General features: G+C 42.7%; 1 protein-coding gene across 1 annotated transcript in view; it reads left to right on the forward strand.

The window, feature by feature from the left end:
- Positions 1 to 12,776, forward strand: part of LOC146861876 (alpha-2-macroglobulin-like) — a 1,085,963-nt gene that overhangs the window by 783,502 nt on the left and 289,685 nt on the right. The gene's annotated exons all lie outside the window — the stretch shown is intronic.

Consider the following 12,776-nt stretch of genomic DNA (forward strand, 5'->3'; position numbering starts at 1 on the left):
GTTTATACTGTGTCCCTGTATGGTTTACTGCTGCAGCAGAAAGTCTTTAGTGATGTCTTTGCACTGTTACAATATCGTACCCTCTAGAACACGAATGATGCTGTTTTTTAAGTATTGCTGGAGTTTCATCTCAGGTTCTCTGGAGGAGTTGGGTTTTAAGAAGCAGGGTGCAAGATTAAATAACACATCTATATATTGACTTTCTCTTGTCTCAACACAGGTGGGTCAGTTTGACTATCTATCCAAAACATTCCCTCATGTAGTATCATCTACATCCGCAGTGTTAGGAAAAGCGCCCGTGGGTGCCCCAGTTTGGTGCATCAGTTGAAGTTCCCAAGGCTCAAGGTCAGCCCTTCAAGATCAGTCCCATGTTGTGGTTGTCTGTTGCAGAAAGGGCTAGGGGTGTGGACTACTCCACACATTTGCCACTGTACTAAGGGTAACCTCCTTGTCCTCATGATGTATTCGAAGTCCATAATTCCAAAGCCCTATTTCCCTCCTTTGAAATAGAGTGCATTACATCATAATTGTGTCAAAACTCAGGACTAGTTTGCACTGGATCCCTTTCAAAGATCACCAGCCATCACTTGTGGAGAAGTCAAAGGAATAAGTTTGTGGCTTCTTACACTCATTCAGCCAGTATAGACTGGAGCTCTGTTTGTGCTCTCTCGGTTGTGTGTCATCCCTGGCTCACATGAGCATGGCTTAGCAACTCCAGTTAGTAGGCCAACACTACCCTCTGCCCCTCTGATTTGCCTCAGACATTTCAGGTTGTCCCATGTCAGTTGTATTCCTGTCTTTCCATTACATTTTACTATTAGTAGTCTTTTATTTGTGACATAAAATGTAAGACTACAAAAAATCCAATTAAAATGCTGGATTGAAGTTCAGATCCTCTCTCTTGGACTCTGTCTTCATGCCTCTCTCCATCATCCTTTCTGCTTTTCAATATGTTACCTCTATCTGACCCCAAGTACTTCATCCCCCTCCTCTCCTGTTTCTTCATTTAATTTCTCCCAACTTTTCTCCTCGCTTTTCCTCTTCTTCTTACCGCCTAATTATCCATCCCTCCCTTTCTTTCATCTTTCTAATATTCCCTTTTTACCCATCTCCCTCTATCTTCCTGTTTCCCCCACCCTGTGTCATGTCCCCTGTGGTGGGTCCCCGGCCCTGAAGACATACACGTACGCAGGCCAGATGCTTTTTTTTTTCTTCTTTCCCAGACTTGGAGGATAGGGTGCTGGCTAGTCCGGTGCCTTGCATCTGAGTGTACCATCTGTGTTTGTTTCCTGCTTTTCCCTTCTGCCCAGACGTGATGTCCAGTCTTACAGAGCATGGCAGGTCCTAGGGCCCGATTCACAGAACTAACTTAAGACAAAATCCTAAACTTACTACCATTTTCGTATTCACAGAAGGCACTTACTCATTTTGGTATTCACAGAAGACACTTACTCACTTCGGTATACACAGAAGTTAGGAGTCCTAACTTTAGGACTCCTAAATGCCTTCTGTGAATACCGAAAGTCTTAAAATTAGGATTTTTCTCAGTTTAGGAGTCCTAAAGTTAGGACTCCTAACTTTACTAATACTAAACTGAGAAAAATCCTAATTTTAAGGCTTTCGGTGTTCACAGAAGGCATTTAGGAGTCCTAAAGTTAGGAGTCCTAACTTTACTACTACTGAATTTAGAAAAATCCTAATTTTAAGACTTTCGGTATTCACAGAAGGCATTTAGGAGTCCTAAAGTTAGGAGTCCTAACTATATTACTACTAAACTGAGAAAAATCCTAATTTTAAGGCTTTCGGCATTTACAGAAGGCATTTAGGAGTCCTAAAGTTAGGAGTCCTAACTTCTGTGAATGCCGAAATGAGTAAGTGCCTTCTGTGAATACCAAAATGAGTAAGTGCCTTCTGTGAATACCAAAATGGTAGTAAGTTTAGGATTTTGTCTTAAGTTAGTTCTGTGAATCGGGCCCCTAGTGTCCTGCCTCTTCTCCACCACTGCGACATCTCCCCCTTTCTGGAAAACAAAATACCTTCCTGTGGAAGAAGAGGGAGAGAGAGATAGAGAGAAATGTAGAGGGGAAAAGGAAGGACACAAATGATATGAAGGGGACAAAAGAGAGAGAAAAAGAGTGCGATAAACAGGGCACACAATAGACTCAGTCTTTCTGGTCTTGGATCACATTTCTTTGATTAGTCTCTTGGACTTTTGAATCATTTGCGTTGGGTATGAGCTGCCTTTGTCCGTTTCTTCATCATGGAAGGGTCCTGAGCCATTGGATTGAGCTCTCTAGTAAGATCTTTGTGAGATGCCACATTTGACTGGCACCTGTGTGTGCCTGTTCCCATCGCCCTCATCGTCTGCTGGCAGCAGGAATTCCCTGAAGTAAGAGCTGTTGCTGGTGATGGAGCAGGGCCCTGACACTGACATGATCATTGATCCTTTGACATTTGTGACAGTTAGCGGGCTGCATGAGAATGGAGTGTCAGTCTTCTGTGTTTGTCGCTGACGTACCAGTACGAGATCTCTGGGCTTGAGCTTAAGTTCAGTCGCTTGTCGTCGAGTGACTGCTTGTTTCTTCATCTTTGCCTTGGCTTCCTGGTCAGGAGTGAATATGACACTGTGTCCCAGTAGGGTCATGTTTTCCAGTTTTGGCAGCTGTGTCCTTTCTACCTAGTATGAGTTCCTCTGGGCATTGCCGAGTGGAGCTATGTGGGGTGTTGTGATAATTCCTCATGACTTGACATTGGGCTTGGCCAACTGAGATTTGTGTGAGCTTTTCTCTTTAGACTACTTTCTTTATGTTGCTCAGCTATGCCATTCAATTGCGGTGAACGCGGTCTTATCTTCCGCTGGTGTATGCCTAGGTAGCATATGAATCTATTAAATTCCTACCCTGAGAAAGGAGGTCCATTGTCAGTTTCGAGCTTTAATGGGAAGCCCCATGCTGAAAAGATTTAGTCTAGGCTGGGTAAATGGCTGTTGCTGATGTGGACGCTACCTGGAGCACTAGGGGTAAACAAGAGTTTTCATCAATGATGACCAGTAGTTATCCCCCAGTGTCTAGTGGCTCATAAAGTCTGGAGCTTTGTCATCCACATGGTGTCTGGGAGGTCAGACATTCGTAGTTACTCTGGTTTGGTCGTTCTCCCCATGGCCTGGCAGAGATGGCACACAGGATCACTTCTTCCACAAGGCGGCCTAGACTCGGGAACCATGGTCTTTCTCTCATCATTTTCTTGGTTGCAACCATTCCCCTGTGGCTCTTGTGCATGATATTCATTGTTCGTCAGTGAAGGGTCTATGGAATAACTATCCTGAGGCCTCGAATGAGTATTCCATGCTCTGTTTCAGACAATTCTTCCTGCACTTGTTTGAACGCTAGAATCTCTTCTTTGTTGAAATCATCATTGAACTGGATGTCATTTTTTGCGTGCCTCCACCGTTGCTGCCTCATGATGCACTTCACTGTTTTCAGTATGTTGTCTGTTTCTGTTTCCTGTGTGAGTTCCTCTACTGCGATCTGAGCTGGAATGTTTTACCTTAGCAAAAAGTTGAAGTATTCATACGCCATGGAAGGTGACAGCTGGGTACTTGGCAAAGGGTGTCTCAAAACGTAGTCAGCAGGGATGTGATCTTTCACTGGCTTGTGTATTATCTTGAAATCATAGTCTTATTCCCCACCTCTCGATACGTTGTGGAATTTTGGCGTTCAGGCCACCAAAGATCATGACCAGCGCTTGATGGTCATTATGATTATGAATGGCTTTCCATACAGGAACATGTGATAGTGTTCACAAGCCCACACAAATGCCAGGCTTTTTTTCTCGGACTGGGAGTACACCTTTTCCACTTTGGTTAGGCTCCTGCTCGCATATGCGACAATTCACCTTGGGGAGTCATGCCCAGGATTGTGTTGAGCCAGGATTGCCCCTAGTCCCACAGGGCTGAGGTCTATCGTGAGTTCAGTGCAGAGTGACACGTCGAAGTAGGCAAGGTGGTCCACCAATGCGACCACCTTCCTGATGTCTGCAAATTCCTTCTCACTCCACTGTCCATGTGAATGGCTGTCGTTTGGTGAGTTCTCTGAGTGGACTGCTTACTGTTGCAAAGTTCTTGATGTAGCAGGAGGAGTAGCTTGCTAACCCCAGGAAAGAGCATATATCAGCTACATCAGCTGGGGCTTGGGTGTTTGTAAGTGTCTCGACCGTGTTCCTGTCTGGCTGCATTCTGTCCTGGGAGAAGATGTGGCCAAAGAAGATGAGTTCCATCTTCTCTAGTCCACACTTGTCCTGATTAAGCATTAATCCAGATTTTTCCAGACAGCTGCTCACTTCTCTTAGAGCTTTTTTGTGTTCCTCTAATGTGCAACCAAACACCAGGATGTCATCGCTGTAATTCATGCATTTTTTTACCCGCCTTATCACTCTCCTCACCATTTCCTGAAAGATTTCAGCCGTGGAAAACACCCCAAAGCTTAGACGTTTGTAGCGGAACAGTGCAAGGTGTGTGGAGAATGTTGTGATGTATCGTGACAGGGGGTCGAGTTCTAGTTGAAGGTATCCTTTGACGAGATCTAGCTTGGAAAATGTGCAGGCTCCATTTAGACAGCTGATCATGTCATTCAGTGGGGACCGGGATGTCTTGCTCCTTCTATGACTGTGTTTGGTAGACGCATGTCCACGCAGACGCATATTTTGTGTGTATTCTTCTTTGGTACAACGACAACTGGGGACACCCACTGGGTTGGACCATCAGTCGACTCAATGGTGTCTTGTTCAAACAGGCTCTTGAGTTCTTCCTTCACCTGCGGTTCAAGGTGCACTGGGACTCAGCTGTAGTTTTGCGCCACAGGTTTGATCACTTCATTGATGTGAAGAGTGACCTGTGTGTCTCTTAGCTTCCCTAGTACTTTGAAAAGTGCTCGGTGTTCCTTTAGGATGCTGTGATGTGTTGATACTATGCATGTCACTGCTATGAGTCCCATGAGTTGTGCCGGGATATTGCTCAGTAGGCACAGCGCTAGAATGTCTCCTCTTAGAACTTGTATCTTGTCTTGTCATGATACTTCATTGTAAGTGAGTGTCTCTGAGAACTTTCCCAGGTTCGTCAATGGGCACCCAGCACCCGGTTGGAATAAATCCTTGCTAGATGGTGACATATGGGGTTTTGGCACCATTTTGCTGTATTCTGATGAGCACATGATGTTGTACGGGGCTCCACTGTCCAGTACGAACCGAGCCGTGTGCCGTCCCACCGCAAGATCTACTGAGGCAGGTATTTGTATCTCTTTTCTTTCCAGTAGTTGTATGTGTTTTGACTGCTTTTCTGGTGCTGCCACTTCTGTCAAAAGGTATAGGGCCAGATGTAGCAATGCATTTTGCGATCGCAGTTTGCTATCTCCAAAATGCGTTTTGACATGTATCAAGCAATAAGAATTCGCAATTTGGGTAATCGCAATTATTTGCGATTACCTAAATTGCGAATGCAGTTAGGGAATCGCAATTTGCAATTCCCTAAATGCTATTCTTGTAGCCTTTGCAAATTGCAATATCTCCTTAAGGTATCGCAAATTACCACCAACTTCAAGTTGGTGGTAACTTGCGATTTTTTGTTAAAATGCACTGTTTTGCTTTTTTTTAAGTGCCATGTGGTGCATATACATGTCCTTAGGGCATGTATGTGCGCCACATGTGCACACATGCATATTTCAGGGGTGCAACAGGGTGTCCTTTTGGAACCCTTGTACCCTTAAAATTGCATGCGCAATTTGCGAGTACCTATTGGGTACTCGCAAATTGCGCATGCAATTCCCATACATTCCTATGGGCCTCTTGGCCCATAGAAATGAATGGGATGTGAAAGAGAAGCCATTCCTTATTTGCGACTCACAATTTGCGAGTCGCAAATAAGGAATGCGTCGGAATCGCTATTTGAAATGCGAATCCTACATACATTGCATTTTGCGAATCCTTAATAGCGAATCGGTAAAATTTGCTATTAAGGACTCGCAAAATGCAAGGTTGATACATCTGGCCCATAGACTCTAATCGTTCACCGGTGCTGAGGCAGAATCTGAATCCAATGAGGGGCTGCGATTGCACGCATCCGTGTGCCTTGCATGGTGACTCGAGTATGCCCTCGTTCTGTCCGGTCGTCCCCTTTATGTCTTCCAGCAAACCCCCCTACAGACTCTTGTCAAGTGATTGTCCATGTTGCACTTTCGACACCGTTGTCCCATAGCGGAGCAGGTGCCAACGTGCGGATACATACATCAGTCCAACGTGGGGATACATACATTAGTCAACATCAATAGCGGTTGCGGGAGCTTGTCTCTATCAGGTCTGTTGCTTCCTCCTGTCATCCAATGGACTTTCTTGAGCGTTCTCATTCAGCTGTCTTCCATGTTTATGGTGTGCGACATGGATTTGGCATCTGTCCTTTCCATGGCTAGTATTTTGTTTCCTTAAGTATTTTGGTTCATACCCCAGTGGAGTAGCACCCTTCACTGATACACAGCCCTATTGCCTCCTTGTTGTTGAACTTATCAAATTTGCAGTACATCACAAGCTTGCACAGTCTCGTTGTGAAATCATCTAGTGATTCATCCTGGCATGCTGTGTTAAATCTGTACCATTCATAATTGACGTTGGGCTGTGGATCAAAACTGTCTGTGAGGCATTTGATTAGGCCTTTGTATGTGCTGATGGACCCGGGCGAGAACGTTATGAGTATGAGTATGTCATCGCCAACTACGTTGAGGAAGAGATCTTTAACCTGTTCGGCCAAGTGACTTTTGCAGGTGGCTCACAAGTATTGCTGCAAGGTCAAATCCATTTTTCCCACCTCACACCTTTGGTTTAGGAGTTTGAGGGTTCAAAGGGTAGAGGGTGTTGACAAATAGCACTGGGAATGCTTTCTTCGGCCATAGTGAGAGTCTCGTCACCATAATTGGGTCCTAGTCACTTCCTTCTGGCCAGTGATATTGATTATTTGCTTTTGCATGGCTTCGTCAGCTCTTTTTCTTTTTTCTTTGGTGTTTTGGCCCTTTATTGTGTGTTGCCTGACTTCAAATGACTGCTCCCATTGGATTCTATGGGCTGTCAGTCTTTCCTGACTTAGAAATGGCCCCTTGCATGTATCTCTGGACTATTCAGTTTTTCCTGATTTCAAGATGGCTACTCCCATTGACTATCATGGGGAGCTGACCTGGCTTTAAGATGGCCCCAAAACCTTGCAAGATCTTGTGAGGCCTCGCATGTGCAAAGTCTTCTATAGTCTCTATAGGCAGTTGCACTCACTTTTGGGTATCCACCAGAGCTTCTGGACCGCGCTCTGGCATCCCGCATGCAGACCTTGGCAATAGCGCTCTGTCGCTTTAAAAGATCCCCCACGTTTTTTGTGTGTGTGTTCTTTGGGGTCATCGCGGCCTGAAATGAGGTTGCGCTTGTTGAATCGCGTGGTATGCACTTTCCTCCAAATGTATTCCATCTTCGTTCACCAGTTGTCGTGTCCCGGTGGTGGGTCCCAGACCTTGAAGAAATAGACTGATGCAGGTTAGTGTGCAGACACTTCTATCTTCTACTTTCCCGTTAGGGTGCTGACCAGTCCGCCTTGCATTTGAGTGTCCTGTGTGTGTGCTCCTCCCTCCCACTCGCAGAAGTGGTGTTAAGTCTTCCAGTGCATGAGAAGTTCTAGAGCCCTGCCACTTCTCCACCACTGGAACACCCCACACGCGCTATCTTCCAGTCCCACTTTCTTCTGCGATTACAAGTTGTCCTATACCAGGTATAAGTAACACAGTCATTCCAGTAGTAGTAGTTTTGTATTTATAACTGAGAATGCAAAACTACAAATACCAGAATGCAAAGAAAAAGCAGGCATAGATCAGCTCCTCACAACTGAATGGAACAAATTTCTTCTCCTTCCTCCCTCAGATTCTCCCTTAATCTCTGTTCCTCCCCAGTCTCCTTCCTACACTCCCTCCATGTGTCTTTCCTCACTCTGCTCTTCTCTCATTTCCTCTCCCACCATTTGTCTCCAGCTGCCTGTATTTTTCCATCCCTCTTTATGCCTCTACCTCAGGTTCCCAGTCCCCATTCCTTGTCTCCCACTTCTACGTTCCCTTCCACAAAATGTCTCACCATCCTCTCCTCCCAGAAGATCTCCCAGACTCCAGTGAACAAAAAATGCTTTTCTTCTTACAATCAATAGTTCTCACCGTATTGAGTTAGCACAGCTGGGTGACTCAGGTGCCCCGCCCCCCCCCCAGTGTGGCCATACTAAAGGGCACCCCTCCCTCAAGCCTATCTTGCTCCTTTACAGGAGGCCTCTGACTTCTTCAGGGGACAAAAAGCAGTCAGCTTTCCACTGCTCACATAGGTAAAGTCCCACAGCGCCCTCTAGGTCCAGCAAATGCAGAGCTTAGTATCAAGACAATAGTTCCAGGTAAAGCAAAATATAATGGAACTCTTGTTGTGAAGCTGACAGCAATTTACTGAGTAGCCACTACAGTCTTTTTGTGTGTGCCTCAAAGCACTGACTCTCTGACAAGAAAAGCACTCAGAACAACAATCAGTTCAGATAATTCCTGCTTAACTTATTATCTTTACAGAATTGGAACCAATACAAAAAAGTCTTGTCAATAAAGTACAACAGCCTGTAAGTGGGATTTTTCGCCGTTCTCCCAGAATGTCACAATAGATAGAATCAATTCCCACAGTGTCTAACTATATGGTCCATCTTCCCAATCAAACAGTTTTCAGCTCCACGTATTCACCGATGATAATCAATATACAACCTCTTAGGCTTATTATGATGAGTACTCTAGGAATGCTCTCATGTTCCTCAGGTTCCTGCTCTGGCCAGCAACCTCACAGTCAGTAGGTTTCTAAAGGAAATGAGGATTACCATTGGTGAGCAGGGTGAGTTGAACAAGTGGCGGGCCAAAAATCCAGTGGCAGCGAGTCTGGGAGACAAGAGTATTTTATCCATAGCACCTCCGTCTCGTCCAATTAAAATTTAAGAGAATTGTTCTGCAGCCCCTCTGAAAACGCTGCCATACAAAGATGGAATGCTTCCAAAGGGTTAGCACCAGCCACATCCAGCGTGCTGGGAGCTGAGTATTATTAACATAGTTAATACACCAGACGCGAATGATTTTATGAGTTACACCAGATGGCAGATGTAGATATTAAAAAACGTTGCAGATCTCTGAAGAACATCTTGGTTCCAGGTCTTATACTGTGACATAAACAGAGGTAAATATACTGCCTGAGATCTATCTGCATTAATCCAGTGGCTGCTCTAAAAAGTAGAATGAGATGCTGCATCAAATGCTAAAGGTAGATCTAATAATACCATGGCCGAACAGGTGAACAGTCAAAATATCGATTTTTTAATATCGAAGTAAATAATATCGAGTTTTAAATATCGTAGGGGCAGAAAATCGATATCAAGAATATCTACTACCAGAATATCGAACTGAAGGTAAGAAATAACGATGTTGCAAATATCGAAGTTAGTAATATCGATAGTAAAATCATCGATGTTAATAATATCGATATTTATATTAGTGTTATGTATTTTAGTATGTATTTTATATGTATGTGTTCTATTTTTTTTGTTAAGTATTGTACAGTTTTTTTTAAAATATATGCATACATTTTTTAGAAATTAGTAAAAAACTTTTAAAGTAAATTATGCACTTTAGTACTGTAGCGGGTGGTGGGTTTATAGGGGAATAGGGTGGGAAGTAATTTAATTATACTAAATTAAATAATCATTTTTAGGAATTATTAATTATTTCTAATACAATTTTGTGTTTTAGTTCTGTAGCGGGCTGTGTATTTATAGGGGAATAGGGTTGGAAGTAATTTAATTTTAATTAAGTATTTTTTTTTAAAATTATTGGTATTAATTCATTTGTTGTTAATTAATTATTAATAGGTGATTAATTTTTAATAATTTATAATTATATTATTTGTATTAATTTATTATTGGAGTGGGTTGTGGGTTTATAGGGGAATAGGGTGGGAAGTAATTTAATTATAGTAAATTAAATAATATTTTGTAGGCATTATTAATTATTTTTAATAAAATGTGTTTTAGCTCTGTAGCGGGTTGTGGGTTTATAGGGGAATAGGGTGGGAAGTAATTTAATTTTAATTAAGTAATTATTATTTTTTAAGTATTGGTATTAATTCATTTATTGTTAATTAATTATTAATTGGTAATTATTTTTTAATAATTGATAATTGTATTATTTGTATTAATTTATTATTGGAGTGGGTTGTGAGTTTATAGGGGAATATGGTGGGAAGTAATTTAATTGTAATTCAGTAATTATCTTAAAAAAATGGGTATTGATAATTACTTTTTTTGTTAATTAATTATCAATTGGTTATTATTTTTCATTAAATATTATTTATTAGTATTGGTAATTAATTTATTGTTAATTCATTATTAATTGCAAATTAATATTTATTAATTGATTAATTGAAAAATAAATTAATTGTGTGAAATTTTATGTGGAGTGTGTTGTGTGTTTATTGGGGAATAGGGTGGGAAGTATTTAATATCATTAAAGTAATTATTAATTTTGATGTATTTGTAGTTTTTATTTGATTTATTGTTAATTTATTAATAAATCATTATTTAATTACAATATTTATTTGATTTATAACTATATTATTTTTAACACCTACGCTATCCAACGCTTTCCCTACTGTTGCACTCTCTGGAGTGGAAATAGTAATTTTTACCCCTACGCTATCCAACGCTTTCCCTACTGTTGCACTCACTGGAGTGGGAATAGTAATTTTTACCCCATGCTATCCAACGCTTTCCCTACTGTTGCACTCACTGAAGTGGGAATAGTCATTTTTACCCCTACGCTATCAACGCTTTCTCTACTGTTGCACTCACTGGAGTGGGAATAGTAAATTGTACCCCTACGCTATCCAACGCTTTCCCTACTGTTGCACTCACTGGAGTAGGAATAGAAATGTTTACCCCTACGCTATCCAACGCTTTACCTACTGTTGCACTCACTGGAGTGGGAATGGTAAATGTTACCCCTACGCTATCCAATGTTTTCCCTACAGTTGCCCTCACTGGAGTGGGAATAGTAATTTTTACCCCCATGCTTTCCAACGCTTTCCCTACTGTTGCACTCACTGAAGTGGGAATAGTCATTTTTACCCCTACGCTATCCAACGCTTTCTCTACTGTTGCACTCACTGGAGTGGGAATAGTAAATTGTACCCCTACGCTATCCAACGCTATCCTTACTTTTGCACTCTCTGGAGTGGGAATAGTAATTTTTACCCCCATGCTATCCAACGCTTTCCCTACTGTTGCACTCACTGAAGTGGGAATAGTCATTTTTACCCCTACGCTATCCAACGCTTTATCTACTGGTGCACTCACTGTAGTGGGAATAGTAAATTGTACCCCTACGCTATCCAACGCTATCCTTACTTTTGCACTCTCTGGAGTGGGAATAGTAATTTTTACCCCTACGCTATCCAACGCTTTCCCTACTGCTGCACTCAGTGGAGTGGGAATAGAAATGTTTACCCCTACGCTATCCAACGCTTTACCTACTGTTGCACTCACTGGAGTGGGAATAGTAAATGTTACCCCTACGCTATCCAACGCTTTCCCTACAGTTGCACTCACTGGAGTGTGAATAGTAATGTTTACCCCTACGCTATCCAACGTTCTCCCTACTGTTGCACTCACTGGAGTGGGAATAGTAATTTTTACCCCTACGCTATCCAACGCTTTCCCTACTGTTGCACTATGTGGAGTAAGTATATATATTAATTTATATACTGCTGGCAGGCATTAGAAGCCCGTTATGCTGCTTGTTTCATTGGTTTTAATATCTGTCACTTCATTCAGTTTTGTGCACTGCGCCATGTATTTTATTTCATTACTGCTCCGCGCTATGTGAAATCTGCCTGCATTTTAATATCGTATCACTGGGGGACTAGAAGGGTTTGGGTAACCTTAGAATTGTATCCTTACCTTTGAAAGCCTCTTGTTCTTTGTGTCTGCTCCCTGGTCCACCACAGCTTCTGCTGATTGTGTGGAGAGAGCTCTGACGCTACATTTTTCCTCACTTCCGCCTGGACATTGACAGGCGCCATCTTGGGATGGAGACGGTCTAGTCTCTCCACAAGAACTTTGGCACCACACTACAAATTCAGGAATTGGCACCGATGCACATTAGATAACGCTGCTTGCAGGCATTAGAAGCCAGTTACGCTGCTTGTTTCATTGGTTTTAATATCTGTCACTTCATTCAGTTTTGTGCACTGCGCTGTGTATTTTATTTCATAATCGCTCCGCAAGAACTCCGGCACCACACTACAAATTCAGGAAATGGCGCTGACGCGCAGCGGGCGTGCCGGTGGAGCGGCAAAGGCAAGCCCGTCTGCGCCCGTCCGCGTCTGGAACGCGGCCAGCGCCAGCCATTTCAGGTTTTCAAGCAGGCAAAGTATTTTCACCGAAGTTCCTAAGACAGTTGAACACAAATAATCAGTGTGGACACTATCTGGAGGCGGATAAAATCAGAGGCCCTGTTACTTGCTGGGAATATCAAGCACAGGTACCATTTGTTGAACTTAATCATGCCACGGAAAAAGACAAAGGAGTTAACCATCTGGCGGTAATAAAGAGGGGATTAATTAATGCATGCTCCCTAGTTAAACATGCATTGGACATTAGAGAGCTAATCATAGACAATGATTTAGACTTTCGGGGG

This window comes from Triturus cristatus, chromosome 2_2 (assembly GCF_964204655.1).
Source record: "Triturus cristatus chromosome 2_2, aTriCri1.1, whole genome shotgun sequence".
Classification (NCBI taxonomy): Eukaryota; Metazoa; Chordata; class Amphibia; order Caudata; family Salamandridae; genus Triturus; species Triturus cristatus.